This window comes from Stenella coeruleoalba (assembly GCF_951394435.1).
Source record: "Stenella coeruleoalba genome assembly, chromosome: 9".
NCBI lineage: Eukaryota > Metazoa > Chordata > Mammalia > Artiodactyla > Delphinidae > Stenella > Stenella coeruleoalba.
This window is the reverse complement of record NC_137155.1, coordinates 66,941,638-66,961,650: the sequence shown is the minus strand read 5'-3', so window position 1 is coordinate 66,961,650 and position 20,013 is coordinate 66,941,638.

The following is a 20,013-nucleotide window of genomic DNA, read 5'->3' as shown; positions in this document are numbered from 1 at the left end:
ACCTCTGTGAGTATTTTTGGTATTCTCTTCCTATCATGAGCTTTAGCCTTGTGACAGCAAACTCCAAATCTCATAAGAGTGATTTGGACTGGGCAGCTACTATCTTTTTCTACCAAACACATTCCCACCAATTTTCCCCCTCACCCACTGTGCAAAGCTGCCTGGAGAGTTATGTGTATAAGGTGAGCTCATCAAACTTGGACAAAGGGAAAAAGAAAGGCTCTGTCCTGGAGAGAAGTTTTTGGCTCTATAAAGAGAAACAGAAAGAAGAGGGCAGACTCTAGGCAATATCCTAGTGCCCAAAATAAGATAAGTGGACTAATAGAAGTCAGAAGAAAAATAAACAATGACAGGGCAATGACACCAGACTGCGTGCCTCAGTTGTTAGTGGTGATGATAGCAGACAATTTAGAGGTAGGAATTTCTAAATCTCTTTTGGATTCCTCTAGTTTAGATAGTTTAAATAGGGCTTTTATCTTTTCTACTGGCATATTCATATAGGAACTACAAAAACTAGTGGTCGCTAATGGCTTTGATTTTGAAACTTTGAATCCTTTTGCAATGCAAAACTACACATTGACTACCAAAACCAAAACTTGGATGGCCACATGTGGTCTTTAAAAATGACTGAACATGTGAACACAAACGGTCTGACTCTCTTTTCTCCTACTGTCAAGGCCTTAATCAGATAAACTGACATTACCTGAATTTTGACTTACTTTACAGAGCAAACCAATTCAATGAAAAAATGTGAACTAGCCATTCATCATAGATAGGACAGAAAGCCCAGATTAGGAGTAAGGAAAAGCAAGATGATCATTTCACATCCTTGAGGTCTCCAGGCATTCGTAGAGTACCTCCTACACTAGCAGGCCCAACGACATTCACAAAGTAAGCCCTTCTGAAGTCATCAGTGTGTACTCTCACCTCCCACTCGAGAGGTCTGTGTTTAGTGACAGTCATCTCATAAAAGCTCCTTAGGCAACATCGTGTGTGTCAAGGTTGATAAAACAATATTAACATTTGTGTTTCCTGACTCTCAAGTCTATATTGTCAATTTAAACATCCAAATGCTGTTGGTGCTTTCATCTTGTTATGTGCATTTACATATGTATATAAAAATACATCACACAGCATGACTAACCACTTCCTTCAGGTTCATGAGTATACATTTTCCAAAGACAAGTATTTTCAGCTCCTTGATGTTGCAAGTATCCTGAACAGATGTTATTCTGGAAATATGTGATTGCACCAACATCAGCAGTAGCGAGGAGAAAGTAGATGTGACTTCGGTATGCTTAATTTATCATAGTTTTAGCAATTTTCTGAGAAGCACTCTGCATTTGAAGCAAACTTCTATTAGATGGAGATTATTTTCCAGGTATTAATTCTGCTAAACTATTAGTTCCTTAATGGTTCTTTTAAAAAACTGAATAATTAATTTTAAAGGACTTTTTTGAATGTTCCCTCAAAATGTGTCCATATTCATTGTTATCTTTGTAAAACTGCCAAACCACTAGCATAAAACACATTGGTCTTTCATTGCATCGAATCATGAATCATTTTCCTCCCTTAAAGATTTAGGGGAACTCAGTGTGTAAATATTTTAAAATTATTTCCTGGAAGTTTCCTTGGCCTTCTAGCGATAATAGATTGCCCTTCTGGGTCAACCTCATTCCATCCATACGTCCTAGATAACATTAAAAAATACAATCTCTTTAATCCTCTCAGATTGTAAAAAAAATCACTATCCTATGTCCAACACAACATGAGCATTTTCTCCTTAAACCACATCCACTAGTGGTAGTATGCCGTATCTTCACAAAGAAATAAATTTAAATGCACCTTATCTGCATCCTTTGCTTCATTTCATTATCAAGACAGAAAATGTCAAAGCATATGTTCAGAGAAGCAAGCCATTAAACAAAGAGGTTTGCACATTGTTTTTCTTAGGTTTAACATTCCAAATCACATAATAAGAATAGGTAAAAATATATAAACCTGTAACTTTATTAGATTCATTTAATTTGGTCACCTTTTCCAAAGTCAGCAGAAAGAAACCAAAAGATCACTGGCTGGAATCAGGGGGCCTGTGTTCTGGTCAATGTTCTGATACTTGCTCTACGAACTTGGAAAGCCCATGCCTCAGTTTCCTTATTTGTAAGATGAGATAACAACACTTCTCCTGTGTACCACACAGAGTTGCTGTAAGAATCCATTTTTGTAGACACCTAGATACATAATTTATTAACAAACCTTTCGCCAACTGTGAAGTTAAATATGAGTGGGAATCATTATTGTTGCTACAATTATTATGTGCATAAGACACATGATGGAATCCAGAAAGTGAACTATCATTAGTACTTTGTTGTTCCATGACCTTTACTCTAATAGTTAAAAGATTTATCCATGCATAAGTTTATAATATATTGTCGTAATCAGAGTGTGAATATAACATCCATAAAATTGACTGCAAAGATTCACTACCTTTCTCCAATATGCCCAGCCCTTCTGCTCTTTTCTCCCTACCCTACACCAATAGGGTATGTACAAGAAGCTGTAGTTTTTTATTTATCATCACGACTGTACATTTTTTAAAGTCTTTCAAAACACTTAAAATGACCTCTAATTAATTGTTGCCAAGATGATAAGATTTTGATGCCTATGAGGCTTTGCTACAATTTATAAGGCTTTGTATGTTGTTCACAGAAACAGTTAACAGGAGAGACGTGGGGAATTTATTCCTTGGGAATAGCCAAGGGTAGAATAAATATGCCTGGGACTGGGTTAGAGGTACTCAGAGCTAGAGCTTAGGTGAAAGATCCCCTCATTTGCATTGGCAGAACCAGAAAAAGAGTAATAGATAATAAATTACTTTCCTAGAGCTGCCATAACAAATCACCACAAGCTTCGTGGCCTAAAACAACATAAATGTATTCTCTCACAGTTCTGGAGGCCGGAAGTCTGAAATCAAGGTGTCAGCAGGTCCGTGTTCCTGCTCAAGGCTCTAGGGGAGGATCTTTCCCGGCTCCTTCCAGCTTGAGACGGCCCCTGGTGATCCTTGGCTTGTGGTAGCATGACCCCAGTCTCTGCCTCCGTCTTCACAGAGCCTTCTGCTCTGTATCTCTGACTCAGTCCCCTTCAGTCCAAGCTAGCAGTGTTTCAACATTCTCAAAAACCTTGTAGGCCTACCATGTATGTCATGGGATCCACACCATTAGACGGGAGGTCCTCCACAGATCTTTCCTGGATAACCCCATCTCTATTACTTGTGCCTGCTGAATTGGTCAGTCAGACACCTGAGTCACATACCTAGTCTGTTCAGCAAAAGGTTTCCGAGCCATACCCTCAGGCTTCAGTTCAGAGCATGCTTTCCCAGCAATGAATTTCCTCATTTTAGCATCCTTTGCAACCTGGGTACCCTGAGAACCTCCCAAATCATCAAGTGCTGCTTCCTTTTTTGCTTAGCAGTTCCTTCTTCAATTCTTCTCTTTGCTTTTGCATTTTACTTGTTTTCCATCCAACAGTAGAATACAATTCAGCCATGTTCTCTGCCACTTTATAATGAGAATCACCTTTCTTCCAATAACATGTTCCTCATTTCCTACTGAATCGTTACCAGAAATAACTTTAACATTTATATTTATATCAGCATTCTGTTCACGACAATATATGTATCCTTTAAGACAAGACACTTTCTCTACTGTACTCTTCACTTCCTTCTGAGCCCTCATCAAAATAGCCTTTAATGTCATTATTTTCACTAATCAGATCTTCAGTGCAGTTTGGGCTTTTTCTATCATACACATCAAAGTTCTTCCAGCCTGTACCCATTATCCAATTCCAAAGCAACTCGCATATTTTTAGATGTTTTTTTACAGCAGCAGCCAACTTCCTCGTACCAAAGCCTCTATTAGTTCCCTTGGAATCTTCTAACAAATTAACACAACTTTGTGGCTTAAAACAACAGAAATGGAATCTCTCACAGTTTTTAGAGCCAGAATTCCAAAATCAAGGTGTTGATAGGGCCACACTACCTCCAAAGGCTCTAGAGGTAAGTCCTCCTTTGCCTCTTCCAGCCTCTGGTGTCTTGAGTGGCTCCTTGGCTTGGGACTGCATGACCCACACCCCCATATTCACAAGAACTTCCCTGTGTGTCTGTGGCCTCTCCCCTTCTTATAAGGATATCAGTCATTGGATTTAGGGTCTGCAGTCCTTAATGTAAAGGTCCTATTTCCAAATAAGGTCATACTGATAGGTGTTTGGTATTAGGACTTGGATATATCTAGTGGCTGAAATATAGAAACCAAGGTTCAGTTTGGGATTGACCTACTGAAGTAAGCTGTGACTGACCCTCACTTCTCTCCACCCAACTCTGATCATGTGGAGGAGGTACCTCCCTCAGGGCCACCATAGTACCCCCACATATGTGTCTTTATTACTGTACCTACAACATTATTAAATTATTATCTTTTGTATGTAGTATCTCCCACTAGACTCCAAACAGGATACAGCATCTTCAACAGTTCTCCTCTGTTCATGGGCAGAGCAATCACAGAACTGGAGAAGACTGACTTTATGACAAGCCATACATACAGCATGCATTTTGGGATGACATCAATTCCTTAATCAATACTCTTTGATCATGGTTTTTCAATCAACTGTAATTTCTTATATTTATGCTCACACCCAGTCCTCATTTACTTCTCTTGTTCACAAGGATCTCATGAGAAACACATGAGATGTGTGTACACGTCCATGTCCCTAATTGGCTAAGTTAGTAAATCCATCCCATAAGGGAAATAAGTTCAGGTTGACATGACTGCTCTCATTAGAACAACAGTTGAGTTCTCCACACTAGAGCAAAGTCCCTGGTGCCTGGGGAGAAAGAAAGCAAAGAGAAAAAGGGTGGCTGTGTAGTCACAAGCCAACCTAGAGAATCTGTTCTCCTTTCAGTTAGAGGCAAGACAGGCTAAAATAGCTAATCCTCCTTATGATCACATCACAGAGGCAGAAAGTAAAGGCGTACCCCAGACAGGAAACTGCAGAAGGCATTATCACACATTGTTTGAGCACTTCCTTAACCTCTAGCTTGTCACAGGGCAGTGCCATAATTACAGTAGCAGGGATTGCCCAGGAAGTTTAAAAACAAATACTTGATGAAGACTATAAATAATGTGTAAACCTCATAATTATAGACCTATTCCTTGAAATTAGTATAACACAGCATATAAGGGAGTGAAATTTTATTATTGTTAACAAAAGATGTAGAAAGATGAAGCAAAACTAAGATGAAAAAACTAGGAATAAGACAAGCACATCTTTTTACTCAGACCTGTCCAAGTATAGAGCCAGTTGTTCTGTGAGTAGGAATTAGAAGTTAATGCCCAAACATACATTAGATTATTTACATTTAAGTGTAGGATGTCATGATGGTTAATTTCATATATTAACTTGGAAGGTATTTTTAGATGAGATTAACATTTAAATCAATGAACTCTGAGTGGAGCAGATTGCCCTTCATAATGTGGGTGGGCCTCATTCAATCAGTTGAATGCCTATATAGAACTAAAAAATTGTCTTCCCTGAGTAAGAAGGAGTTTGTCAGCTGACTGCCTTCAGACTTCATGTGCACTGCTGGCTCTCCTGTATCTCCTACCTGTGAGCCCACACTGCAGGTCTTAGACTTGCCAGCCTCCAGAACTGTGAGAAAAAAATACTTGTTGTTTAAGCCACCCACTCTGTGGTATTTTGTTATGGCAGCCCAAGCAACCTAATAAGGCATCAAAGTGGGTGATTCTACTACTGCTGCCAGCAGACCTTGGCTTCTCCTTTTCTTCTGCCTCCCAAAGCAAGTGCTTCTCATTGGTATTCTATTATCCAAAATTATATGGGGAAGGGGATTCCGAGCAAGCGAATTCCAGAATCGCTGGCAGTGATGCTGAGCTGACATCATAGTCCGGTACAATTGATTTCCTAAAAACCTAGAACGCTAGAATACCTAAAAAATTGAATGTCTACAAACCTGAAAATCTAGAACTCTAGACAAAATCTAAGCATCTGGATGTTTTCTTTCTTCTCTTGTCAAGGATAAAGATATATACATACTGTCCCTGCTATCTCTAAACGTAAAAAAAAACAAATATTATATGGTATCACTTAAATGTGGAATCTAAAAAATAATACAAATGAATGCATATGCAAAATAGAAACAGACTCACAGATACAGAAAACAAACTAGTGGTTACCAAAGGGAGAGGGACGAGGGGAGGGACAAATTAGAGGTATGGGATTAAGAAATACAAACTACTATGTATAAAATTGATAAACTGTAAGGACATATTGTATAGCACTGGGAATTATAACCACTATCTTGTAATAACTTTTAATGGAGTATAATCTGTAAAAATACCGAATCGCTATGTTGTATTCCTGAAACTAATATACTATTGTAAATTAACTATACTTCAATTTAAAAAATAGACAAAAAAAATTTAAAAAAGTAAGTCCACCCATAGAGCCTCACCTTGGTCATGAACTACAAATATGTCTCCCTAATCATTATAAACCCTTCTTGCTCCCAACAACTATCCTGATTTCAAACCATAGATCTCTTTTGAAGTTTTGGAATGGAATTACAATATCCATTCTTTCATCCCATACTGTGTTTATAAGATCATTCAGATTGTAGCAAATAGCTATAGTTCATATATTTTCACTGCTATATAGTATTTTATTGTAAAAAATATCACAATTTACTTATCTATTCTACTGTCAATGGACTTTCAGATTGTTTCCAGTTTTTCATTGATAATAATTACTCTAAGAATATTCTTATACAAGTCTCTTGGGATCGATATACAGTGAACTTTAGAAGATACTCCCCAAAAGTTTTTCTAAAGCACTTGAAAAAATTTTACTCCTAGCAGCACTATATGAGAGTTTTAAAATTTTGCTTTCCTGGTGGCTATTCTTTTTTCTTTTAACCACCACTTTATCATTTTCAGGCAATTTTGCAAACTCTTCTTTATCATGTCCATGGCTTAGCACAAAAATAAACTCCAACTATGATGCCAGATGGGAATATTTTTTAACCAGCTGTGACATATTTTAACGTTGGGAAATTTTCTTTTAAAAGTATTGATGTGAGACATAGTAAATCATGGAGTAGCTAGGAGAAACTTAGAAACCAATAACTCAGCATTACTTATTATGATGCAAATTAAGATTTTATTCACTGACAATCCACCATGTCCTACTTGATTAATAAGAGATTTTTGCCCCTTCTTACATATTCTTTGGGATTGCTTGATCTTTCTTTTATTAAAGATTCCTATCCTCTAATTTTCTATTAAGATTTCATTCCCAAAGGGCTACTGTACTTTTCACTTAAAATATGTGTTGCTGAATATATTATTTTTGCTTGCAATTTTAATTTAATTGTTGTTATTATATATTGATATAACTTTTGCATCACTGTGTGTTTAAAAGGAAATTTTAATTATCATTGTACAGGGGTTGTGATCTTACTGAACACAAGGTGGTGATTAGCAGGCCTGGTAGCTACCATTTATTGAAGGCAGGTGTGCCCAGCACTGCACTAAGCACTTTACTTACCCTATCAGGATTCTCTCTCACAATACCATTAAGATGTTGATGCTATGTAAATCAGAGGTTTGTTTTTTCTGCATCTCTGTTTTCTTTCCTCACAAACATTATTGCTTTAAATTTTCCAGGAAAACAAATCCATTTATACTGAAAGAATTATTGAGCAATAGAGATTTTAGCAAAGGTGTCACTGATAAGACAGAGGAGAGTTTGGCTGCTTCACATACAGCCTCATTTGATTCACCTCTTCTCCTGATCTGTCTCATCCTGTATGTCCACTTCCAACCCTTCTTTCTCAATCTCCTGATTATGTAATGTAGCGTCTTTTTTCCACTGGCAACCTAGGCCCCCATTGTTGGACTTTCTTCTATGCCACAGTAATCTAAAAATCTCTTTGCACTAGCTACTAAGAAAATTAAAATTCTTCATTTTGTTATAGTCATAAATCTGTAATTTAACCATAAGTAAACTAAGGTGCAGAGATATAAAATTGCCTGCTCTAGGCTACTTAACTGGTAAGTGTCTGCTCCAGGAATCAAATCTAGGATGATATGACAGGCTACCTCCAAATTTACCAACATATTTTTGTTTGTTTTAAAATATGGATCTGAAACCTCCAGGAAATTTACTAAGCACATGAGTTCTCGGCTGATTTCACTTTCTAGTTCTTCACCAATCCTGAATCACTGTGTACCAATTTATGCATAAATGGTGCACTTTAATCTCCAAATAAAATGCATAATTAAAGGAGGCAAACTCTAATCCTAACTATACCACCCAAGGTAGGACAGACATGATTTGTGTACCACCAGGCAACAGCTATATATGAAAACTTAGAGTTGTCACTGCATATTTATATGATCAGCTGATGGGTGCAGGTTCTTGAAGTAAGTAGAGGCCAGATGATGCTCTGAATAGCAGGTAAATAATCAGACAATCCTAGGAAAATCCTTAGAGTCAGTTCTATGTGTTGGTGGAACTGTTCACCTCTTTCAAGCTATGATTTCATAGAGGCCACAAATCCAGTTTTCCTTTCTTCAGGATACTTCAGTAAAGGAGATGATGCCTTCATTCCACAAGTAGAGTTCAGGCTTAAACTTCAATAGCCACTGACAGGTGTGGTTCACTGACCGATCAAAATCACCTAGTCATAAACATAAAACATCAGATCCTTTCTGGAGAGCACATGGTATGAAAACAGGCAGTGTGACTGGGAAGCTGAGTATCCTAGACACTGTTTGTTTTGGTATCACATGGGTTAGAATAAATTTAAACCACAAAATCATAGTGTTAGTGTTGGAAAGGACCTTATGGTTCCACTAATCCAGTGATTTGTAATGAGCATGTGTCCATATCAAGGTAGGATGAATCCACATGTAGTATGGAAAAGCTCATTTAAAGTCATAAGTTCTTAGGCATTATTTTTTTATCATTCAAGCTTAGACAGTAAAACTGTCTAGAACTACAAGGTTGGTGGAGTAAATAAGCCCAAAGATAAATTGTAAATTCCTTTTATTGGTGATTCCACAAAATAGAAGGTGTTACTTCTTTACAGAAGTGGAAGAAGTAGAGTGATCTCCAGAGCAGTGTACAATTTTATCAAATGGAGGCAAGGGTTTAAAGCAAAGATTAAGAAAGAATGTCATGTTTCATACTCCTCAGTCTACCGATGAAAAACTGAGGTTTGTAGATGCTTAAAAAAATTAAAAACTGGCTACTTTTCCACTCTACTAGCTTTTACTATGTAATAGATTACCACAGTGTAACAGTTTGAAACATTTCACATTTACTTTCTCACAGTTTCTGTAGGTCAGAAGTCTGGGTACATAAGCTGGGTTCTCTGCAAGGCTACCATCAAGATGTCAACCAGGGCTTGATTCTCATATGGAGGCTTGACTGGGGAAAGATATGTTTCTAAGTTTCTTCAGATTGCTTGTAAAATTCATCTCCTCATGGTTATAGGACTGATGCCCCCATTTTCTTGCTGGCTCTTAGCCAGGAGTTGTTCTTAGCTCCTGGAGGTTGCACATCATTCCTTGCCATATAGCCTTCTCACAACATGGTGGTTGACTTCAATCCAGCAAGGGAGAAAAGTCTCTCCAGTCAGCTAAAATAGTCTCAGATAATGAAACATAATCACAGAAGTAAAATCCCATCATCACCTTTGCTTTATTGACTTGGTTAGAAGCAAGACACAGGTCTCCCCTGCCACACACACACTCAAGAGCAGGGGGTTACAAGTGGTATGTATCATTGGGGGTTAAGTTAGGGTGTATATGTCATATCCTCAGATACTTTTAAGAATTTAGAGAAAAATCCAGATCTTCTAACTGCACATGATATTACAGACAACACTGCTAAGATAGGCAAGAGAATCATGGCTCTTCCCCCTGAGTTGTTACCACTGGCATTTGGAACGAGCAGGATCAAGCGCAAGGGAAAGAGATTTCCAAGTGAAGAGGAAAGATGTCATTGTATGGGAACTCAGTGCGTGTTAAACAACACAAATGCATGGGCATAAGCCACCCTTGTGCCACTCCAGGATACAGAGAAGTGCATGAAATGGTAAGATGTCCATATTTCAGAACTACTTTAAAGAACACTGGGACTACTGCAATGAAAGAAACAAGTTTTAATGTGATTGATTTAACAATTGTTTACTATCCTAAAACTAGAAGTCTGGGAAAATCTACTGCATATTTAATTTCCAAGTTCTGCACATGCCTCACTCTCGTAAAACACTGTGTGTATGTATACACACATAGATACACACACACATTTACTTTAAAGTAATAATGTCCCATAAGGTCATTGTCACGTAAAAGAAAATGGCTCTGATAGTCCTTCTTTCCTGGAATATCATTCCATTCCTTTTTGAAAACCCCGTCATTTTATCTGGTTGCACATCAAGATCCAAAATTACTTCCTCCAGAAACCTTTCTCTGCTAAATTCTGTTGAAAAATGAACTCAGAATATTCTGTGTCTAAGGGATTTTAAAACACACCTGAAGGAGTCCTGGTGGCTGAAGGAAGTTTGATTTTTGGCTTCATTTGCCCATGTGCTAAAAAACAATACTCCCCTGAGAAATGGAACAGGCCTGACATAGGTTAGAAATGAAGTTGAAATTCTTAGAAATATGGACAAGAGGGAGGGAGTCCAAAATGAGCTGCATGTAGTCCAAAAGGTTAGCAAGACAATCCACTGGATGATGGAAGAAGAAAATACTAAAATGTGTGTTCTTCAATATAAAAATATAAGAATTATGTTTTGCTAATATTTAATATTCAGATGGGCCCTGGTCTTTGTTACCCTACATGTTCAATAGTCCTAGGTTATCTGTATATCTGGAGCATCCTGAAGGAAAAGTAAGGGCGATTGACAGTTGATACCTCTATCTTTCACTTGCTTTTAGCATATTGTAATGCTTTGCAGTTTATTATATCAAGTTAAGAAGATGTAATTATGTTGTGTAATTCTAACTATACCAACCCTGTTGAAATGTCTGGGAAGTCTTAAAAGAATATCACTAAAGAACAATGTATAAGACACCTCTACTGTTGGGTACAGCTCTCTAAATACCACAGAAAAGGATACTGTGTTATTACCAGATCAGACAAAAAGACCAAGCTATGTAAATAATCTAGAAGCTTACTTAAAATATGGATCCATGTCCACCATTGCTAATGCTGTTCTTAATCCTATGTGTAATACATATTACACCTATAGGCACTAGTTAATGTAATTCAATGCCATCTTCCATTTGTATTATATTTTATATATATCAGGCTACCTTTATTCATATGGTCATTTAAAACTTATACGGAAATAAACTCAACTTAGAACCCCTCCTTTGACTCATTATAGCATACATTTTAAACCAGGATTTAAACCAAGAGTTTCAATACACAGAAATATATTTAGACTTGGAAGAGTCGGCAGGGTTGCCTTGGAGCTCCTTTGGCTTGTTTGCAGCCAGCAGAAAAGGGATCACAAAAAAGCGAATGCCTGTACAGTCCTCTTCATCATTTGTGACCTGGGATATTGAGCTCTTGGGATGTCAGACTTCCAGTTCATGAGGCAATCTATGACATTCTGGTCTAGCCAGATGAGGCTGAGACTTTTATCTAAAAGACTGGAAGGAGAGACCTTCAAGATGGCAGAGGAGTAGACATGGAGATCACCTTCCTCCCCACAAATATATCAGAAATACATCTACATGTGGAACAGCTCCTACAGAACACCTACTGAATGCTGGCAGAAGACCTCAGACTTCCCAAAGGGCAAGAAACTCCTCACATATGTGGGTAGGGCAAAAGAAAAAACAGAAACAAAGGAATAGGGATGGGACCTGCACCTCTGGGAGGGAGCTGTGAGGGAATAAAGGTTTCCACACACTAGGAAGCCCCTTCACTGGCAGAGATGGGGCTGGGGTGGGGAAGCTTTGGAGACACAGAGGAGAGTGCAGCAACAGGGGTGCGGAGAGCAAAGCGGAGAGATTCCCGCACAGAGGATCGGTGCCGACCAGCACTCACCAGCCTGAAAGGCTTGTCTGCTCACCCGCTGGGGCAGGTGGGGGCTGGGAGCTGAGCCTCCAGCTTTGGAGTTCAGATCCCAGGGAGAGGACTGGGGTTGGCTGCGTGAACACAGCCTGAAGTGGGCTAGTGCGCCACAGCTAGCCAGGAGAGAGTCCGGGAAAAAGTCTGGACCTGCCTAAGAGGAAAGAGACCATTGTTTCAGGATGTGCAAGGAGAGGGGATTCAGAGCGCCACCTAAATGAGCTCCAGAGATGGGTGTGAGCTGCGAATATCAGTGTGGACACCAGAGACAGGCACGAAATGCTAGGGCTGCTACTGCAGCCACCAAGAAGCCTGTGTGCAAGCACAGGTCACTATCCACACTTCCTCTCCTGGGGGCCTGTGCAGCCCGCCACTGCCAGGGTCCTGTGATCCAGGGACAACATCCCCAGGAGAGCACACGGCACGCCTCAGGCTGTGGCAATGTTATGCTGGCCTCTGCCACCGCAGGCTTGCCTTGCATTCCGTACCCCTCCCGCACCCTGGCCTGACTGAGCCACAGCCTCCTAATCAGCTGCTACTTTAATCCCTTCCTGTCTCAGTGAACAACAGACACCCTCAGGCGACCTACACGCAGAGGCAGGTCCAAATCCAAAGCTGAACCCCAGAAGCTATGCGAACAAAGAAGAGAAAGGAAATTTCTCCTAGAGATCAGGAGCAGCAGATTAAACCTCCACAATCAACTTGATGTACTGTGCATCTCTGGAATATCTGAATAGACAACAAATCTTCCCGAAATTGAGGTGATAGACTTTGTGTGATTTTGTCTGTATAGCTTTACTTTTACCATTTGCCCTAGGGTTCTGTCTGTCCATGTTTTTTTTTTCTTTTTTGTATAGTTTTTTAGTGCTTATTATCATTGGTGGATTTGTTTTTTGGTTTGGTTGCTCTCTTCTTTCTTTTTTTAAAAATTACTTTTCAATTTTTTATTTTTAATAATTATTTTTATTTTTTATTTTAATAACTTTATTTTATTTATTTCTTTTTTTCCTCCCTTTTCTTCTGAGCCGTGTGACTGACAGGGTCTTGGTGCTCCGGCTGGGTGTCAGGCCTGTGCCTCTGAGGTGAGAAAGCCGAGTTCAGGACACTAGTCCACCAGAGACCTCCCGGTTCCATGTAATATTAAACGGTGAAAACTCTCCCAGAGATCTCCCTCTCATCACTAAGACCCAGCTCCACTCAATGACCAGCAAGCTACAGTGCTGGTCACCCTATGCCAAACAACTACCAAGACAGGAATACAACCCCACCCATTAGCAGAGAGGCTGCCTAAAATCATAATAAGGTCACAGACACCCAAAAACATACCACAGGACGCAGTCCTGCCCACCAGAAAGACAAGATCCAGCCCCACCCACCAGAACACAGGCACCAGTCCCCTCCACCAGGAAGCCTACACAACCCACTGAACCAACCTTAGCCGCAGGGGGCAGACACCAAAAACAATGGGAACTAAGAACCTGCAGCCTGTGAAAAGGAGACCCCAAATACAGTGAGTTAAGAAAAATGAGAAGACAGAGAAACACACAGCAGATGAAGGAGGAAGGTAAAAAACCACCAGACCAAACAAATGAAGAGGAAATAGGCAATCTACCTGAAAAAGAATTCAGAGTAATGATAGTAAAGATGATCCAAAATCTTGGAAACAGAATGGAGAAAATACAAGAAAGGTTTAACAAGGACCTAGAAGAACTAAAGAGGAAATAAACAATGATGAACAACACAATAAATGAAATTAAAAATTCTCTAGAAGGAATCAATAGCAGAATAATTGAGGCAGAAGAACGGATAAGTGACTTGGAAGATAAAATAGTGGAAATAACTACCACAGAGCAGAATAAAGAAAAAAGAATGAAAAAAGAATTGAGACACAGTCTCAGAGACCCCTGGGACAACATTAAACGCACCAACATTCGAATTATAGGGGTCCCAGAAGAAGAAGAGAAAAAGAAAGGGACTCAGAAAATATATGAAGAGATTATAGTTGAAAACTTCCCTAATATGGGAAAGGAAATAGTTAATCAAGTCCAGGAAGCGCAGAGAGTCCCATACAATATAAATCAAATGAGAAACGTGCCAAGACACATATTAATCAAACTATCAAAGATTAAATACAAAGAAAAAATATTAAAAGCAGCAAGGGAAAAACAACAAATAACACACAAGGGAATCCCCATAAGGTTAACAGCTGATCTTTCATCAGAAACTCCGCAAGCCAGAAGGGAGTGGCAGGACATATTTAAAGTGAGGAAGAACCAAAAACCAAGAATACTCTACGCAGCTAGGATCTCACGCAGATTTGACAGAGAAATTAAAATCTTTACAGAAAAGCAAAAGCTAAGAGAATTCAGCACCATCAAACCAGCTTTACAACAAATGCTAAATGAACTTCTCTAGGCAGGAAACACAAAAGAAGGAAAAGATCTACAGTAACAAACCCAAAACAATGTAGACAGTGGTAATAGGAACATACATATTGATAACTACCTTAAATGTAAATGGATTAAATGTTCCAACCAAAGGACATAGACTGGCTGAATGGATACAAAAACAAGACCCATATATATGCTGTCTAAATGAGACCCACTTCAGACATTGGGAAACATACAAACTGAAAGTGAGGGGATGGAAAAAGATATTCCATGCAAATGGAAATCAAAAGAAAGCTGGAGTAGCAAGCTCGTATCAGATGAAATAGACATTAAAATAAAGACTATTACAAGAGACAAAGAAGGACACTACATAATGATCAAGGGATCAATACAAGAAGAAGATGTAACAATTGTAAATACTTATGCACCCAATATAGAAACACCTCAGTACTTAAGGCAAATGCTAACAGCCATAAAAGGGGAAATCGACAGTAACACAATCATAGTAGGGGACTTTAACACCCCACTTTCACCAGTGGACAGATCATCCAAAATGAAAATAAACAAGGAAACACAAGCTTTAAATGATACATTAAACAAGATGGACTTAACTGATATTTATAGGACATTCCATCCAAAAAAAAAACAGAATACACTTTTGTCTCAAGTGCTCATGGAACATTTTCCAGGATAGATCATATCTTGAGTCACAAATCAAGCCTTGGTAAATTTAAGAAAACTGGAATCATATCAAGTATCTTTTCCAACCACAATGCTATGAGACTAGATATCAATTACAGGAAAAAATCTGTAAAAAATACAAACACATGGAGGCTAAACAATACATTACTAAATAACGACGAGATCACTGAAGACATCAAAGATGAGATAAATAAATACCGAAAAAAAAAATGACAATGAAAACATAATGACCCAAAACCTGTGGGACGCAGCAAAAACAGTTCTAAGAGGGAAGTTTATAGAAACACAATCCTACCTCAGGAAATAAGAAACATCTCAAATAAACAACTAACCTTACAACTAAAGCAATTAGAGAAGAATAAAAGAACCCCAAAGTTAGCAGAAGAAATCATAAAGATCGATCAGAAATAAATGAAAAAGAAATGAAGGAAACAATAGCAAAGATCAATAAAACTAAAAGCTGGTTCTTTGAGAAGATAAACAATATTCATAAACCGTTAGCCAGACTCATCAAGAAAAAAAGGGAGAAGACTCAAATCAATAGAATTAGAAATGAAAAAGGAGAACAACTGACACCACAGAAATACAAAGGATCATGAGAGATTACTACAAGCAACTATATGCCAATAAAATGGACAACCTGGAAGAAATGGACAAATTCTTAGAAAAGCACAACCTTCCGAGACTGAACCAGGAAGAAATAGAAAATATAAACAGACCAATCACAAGCACTGAAATTGAAGCTGTGATTAAAAATCTTCCAACAAACAAACACCCAGGACCAGATGTCTTCACAGATGAAATCTATCAAACATTTAGAGAAGAGCTAGCACCTATTCTTCTCAAACTCTTCCAAAATATAGCAGAGGGAGGAATGCTCCCCAACTCATTCTATGAGGCCACCGTCACCCTGATACCAAAACTAGACAAAGATGCCACAAAGAAAGAAATCTACAGGTGAATATCTCTGATGAACATAGATGCAAAAATCCTCAACAGAATACTAGCAAACAGAATCCGTTAAAAGGATCATATACCATGATCAAGTGGGGTTTATCCCAGGAATGCAAGGATTCTTCAATATATGAAAATCAATGTGATACACCATATTAACAAACTGAAGGAGAAAAACCATATGATCATCTCAATAGATGCAGAAAAAGCTTTTGACAAAACTCAACACCCATTTATGATAAAAGTCCTCCAGAAAGTAGGCACAGAGGCAACATACCTCAACATAATAAAGGCCACTTATGACAAACCCACAGCCAACCTCGTTCTCAATGGTGAAAAGCTGAAACCATTTCCTCTAAGATCAGGAACAAGACAAGGTTTTCCACTCTCACCACTATTATTCAACATAGTTTTGGAATTTTTAGCCACAGCAATCAGAGGAGAGAAAGAAATAAAAGGAATCCAAATCTGAAGAGATGAAGTAAACCTGTCACTGTTTGCAGATGACATGATACTATACACAGAGAACCCTAAAGATGCTACCAGAAAACTACTAGAGCTAATCAATGAATTTGGTAAAATAGCATTATACAAAATTAGTGCACAGAAATCTCTTGCATTCCTACACACTAATGATGAAAATTCTGAAAGAGAAATTAAGGAAACACTCCCATTTCCCATTGCAACAAAAAGAAAAAAATACCTAGGAATAAACCTACCTAAGGAGACAAAAGAGCTGTATGCAGACACCTATAAGACACTATGAAAGAAATTAAAGATGATACAAACAGATGGAGAGATATACCATGTTCGTGGATTGGAAGAATCAACATTGTGAAAATGACTATACTACCCAAACCAATCTACAGATTCAATGCAATCCCTATCAAACTACCAATGTCACTTTTCACAGAACTACAACAAAAAATTTCACAATTTGTATGGAAACACAAAAGACCCTGAACAGCCAAAACAATCTTGAGAAAGCAAAATGGAGTTGGAGGAATCAGGCTCCCTGACTTCAGACTATGCTACAAAGCTACAGTAATCAAGACAGTATGGTACTGGCACAAAACTAGAAATATAGATCAGTGGAACAAGATACAAAGCCCAGAGATAAACCCACGAACGTATGGTCACCTTGTTTTTGATAAAGGAGGCAAGAATACACAATGGAGGAAAGACAGCCTCTGCAATAACTGGTGCTGGGAAAAGTGGACAGCTACATGTAAAAGAATGAAATTAGAACACTCCCTAACACCATACACAAAAATAAACTCAAAATGCATTAAAGACCATATGTAAGGTCAGATGCTAAAAAACTGTTAGAGGAGAACATAGGCAGAATACTCTATGACATCAATCAAGGAAAGATCCTTTTTGAACCACCTCCTAGAGAAATGGAAATAAAAACACAAATAAACAAATGGGACCTATTGAAACTTAAAAGCTTTTGCATAGCAAAGAAACCATAAACAAGACAAAAAGACAACCCTCAGAATGGGAGAAAATACTTGCAAACAAAGCAACTGACAAAGGATTAATCTCCAAAATATACAAGCAGCTCATGCAGCTCAATATCAAAAAATAAACACCACAATCCAAAAATGGGCAGAAGACCTAAATAGACATTTCTACAAAGAAGATATACAGATTGCCAACAAACACATGAAAGAATGCTCAACATCACTAATCACTAGAGAAATGCCAATCAAAACTACAATGAGGTATCACCTCACACCAGTCAGAATGGCCATCATCAAAAATCTACAAACAATAAATGCTGGAGTGGGTGTGGAGAAAAGGGAACACTCTTGCACTGCTGGTGGGAATGTGAATTGGTTCAGCCACTATGGCGAACAGTATGGAGGTTCCTTAAAAAACTAAAAATAGAACTACCATATGACCCAGCATTCCCACTACTGGGTATATACCCTGAGAAAATCATAATTCAAAAAGAGTCATTACCACAATATTCATTGAAGCTCTATTTACAATAGCCAGGACATGGAAGCAACCTAAGTGTCCATTGACAGATGAATGGATAAAGAAGATGTGGCACATATACACAATGGAATATTACTCAGCCATAAAAAGAAATGAAATTGAGTTATTTGTAGTGAGGTGGATGGACCTAGAGTCTGTCATACAGAGTGAAGTAAGTCAGAAAGAGAAAAACAAATACCGTATGCTAACACATATATATGGAACTGAAAAAAAAAAAAAGGTTCTGAAGAACCTAGGGGCAGGACAGGAATAAAGATGCAGATGTAGAGAATGGACATGAGGACATGGGGAGGGGGATGGGTAAACTGGGAAGAAGTAAGAGAGTGGCATGGACATATATACACTACCAAATGTAAAATAGATAGCTAGTGGGAAGCAGCCACATAGCACAGGGAGATCAACTCAGTGCTTTGTGACCACCTAGAGGGATGGGGTAGTGAGGGTGGGAGGGAGACGCAAGAGGGAGGAGATATGGGTATATATGTATATGTATAGCTGATTCACTTTGTTATAAAGCAGAAACTAACACACCATTGTAGAGCAATTATACTCCAATAAAGATGTTAAAAATAAAATAAAATAGAAAAAAATATATATATACATTTAATAACTTTAATCACTTTGTTCAGTAAAAAGTGTCATTATTTAAATATTTTGGCAAGAGGAAAATGTCTTCAAACAGTCAAAAAATAAAATAAACATGACATTTAAAATGTTCTCATTTTTCTCATCTTCTGGATTTCTATTTTATGTGTGCTATAACATACATAATATATTAGAACATAGTAATATGTATGTAACTTAAAAAGAAATATAATAGCTTTATTAGAGCTGTGAACTCAAAATTTTGGAAACCCTTGGTTTAGATTCTTCCTTGTTACTTGAGTACCTACTCATAAAAGCTATTTTTTTTTTTTTTTTTGCTTCCTTAAATTGCTCAGGCACAATTTGTCAAACTATGTTCCTGTAAGTTAATCTTTTATTTGGGAAAAAAGAAGTTAAACAAATCAAATCATTTTTTTATAATGGAAACATCTCAAAACCTCCCATATGCTGACATATCAAGTGAATTTCTGATAGGAGGTTTGAATGTACAGCATCTCCTAATTTTATTAATCCATCAAACCCTATTTTCATAAAGCATCTCCCAGAATTGATGTTCCAAATAACAGATTTTAGAAGACACTGGAAAACATGCGTTGGTTTTATCCATCTATTTGTAGAACTCATAAATATTTCTGTAGCTCCAATCTTGATAAAAGTAAAGCTCACCCATGGAGCCTCTTCTATCTACTTCCTGTGTTAAACAAGCCTTCCTCAATCAACCACTCTGTGCCTACATTTCAACTCCTAACTGTCCCAATCCACCACCCTCATCCTTTACGTTCTCTATTCCCTGATTCCCAGTCCCCTAGTATCTCATTTTTAGCAACTTTACTTCCTCTACCACAGTCATCAGTTTATACCTAAAAACTGTCCTATCCCATCATGACCAGACTATGGCCAAAGTATTTATTATCTGATCAAGTAACTTATTATAATTATTTCTAGATGTTAAAGGCTTCTTTATAGATGTTCTTGTAAACCTCAGAACTAGAAGCAACACCTAAACTTAAACCAGTAGATTAAAGTAGAAGCGTGGAAACGAAGAGCAAGCCACCTAGGTAAGAGTTCAGAAAAGTGCCTACGGATAACCCAAGGATGCCGGAAACATATTTTTCCGTGGAGCTGGTTCTGTGGTATAGGTAGGGCCTACTAACCTAAAGACAGTTTTCTCTAAGAAACATGCATTTTA